Source organism: Mus caroli, chromosome 14 (assembly GCF_900094665.2).
Source record: "Mus caroli chromosome 14, CAROLI_EIJ_v1.1, whole genome shotgun sequence".
NCBI classification, from domain to species: domain Eukaryota; kingdom Metazoa; phylum Chordata; class Mammalia; order Rodentia; family Muridae; genus Mus; species Mus caroli.
The window spans coordinates 24,377,031-24,378,095 of NC_034583.1; the positions used below are offsets into that span (position 1 = coordinate 24,377,031).

General features: G+C 36.7%; 1 protein-coding gene across 2 annotated transcripts in view; it reads left to right on the top strand.

Moving 5' to 3' along the window:
- The window catches only part of Galnt15 (polypeptide N-acetylgalactosaminyltransferase 15), a 36,045-nt gene that overhangs the window by 14,189 nt on the left and 20,791 nt on the right, over window positions 1-1,065 (top strand). The gene's annotated exons all lie outside the window — the stretch shown is intronic.

Genomic DNA, 1,065 nt, shown 5'->3' on the forward strand with positions numbered 1-1,065 from the left:
CATTTGATTAGAATAATTTTTCAAACATAAACAAAAAAAAAAAAAAAAAAAAAAAAACAGAGAAATTCTCACCTGATCTCCACGTAAGTGAATGGGTCTCAGACCTCCATTTTCTGAACTCCCTAGAAAACCCCAGCTACTTAGAAAACCAAGGCAGAGGCTTCACAGGTTTCAGAAGGACAGCCTGTATGACAGAGTTCAAGGCCAGCTTAGACAATTTAGTGAGAACTTTTAGCAATTTTTTTTAAACTATGAGCCAGGCCTGGTGGCACACACCTTCAATCCCTGTACTCTGGAGGCAAAGGCAACCGGATCTCTGTGAGTTCAGGGGCAACCTGGGCTACATATTAAGACCCTATCTCAAAGAAAACAAATAATGAACATGCCAAACTGAACGGGGAAGTTGAGGCCCATGAAGTTTCAGTGCTCCACAAAGAGCGAGGCCAGCTGAGAAAAGCTGGGAGCAGGAGAGGTCCTCCCCAGGGAAGAATTTACCAATAGGTTGTTCAATGCCAAACAGTAAGACCTGAAAACATACATAAAATATTATATGGACTCAACAGTTTTGATAGATAGATAGATAGATAGATAGATAGATAGATAGATAGATAGTTGGATGGATGGATGGATGGATGGATAGATAGATAAATTTGATAGATAGATAGATAGATAGATAGATAGATAGATAGATAGATAGATAGTTGGATGGATGGATGGATAGATAGATAGATAGATAAATTTGATAGATAGATAGATAGATAGATAGATAGATAGATAGATAGATAGATAGATAGATAGATAGATAGATAGATAGGTGGATGGGTGGATGGATGGATGGATGGATGGATGGATAAATTTGATAGATAGATAGATAGATAGATAGATAGATAGATAAATAGATAGATAAATAGATAGATAAATAGATAGATTTGATAGATAGATAGATAGGTGGATGGGTGGATGGATGGATAGATAAATTTGATAGATAGATAGATAGATAGATAGATAGATAGATAGATAGAGATGGATAGATAGATGGATGGATGGATGGATGGGTGGGTGGGT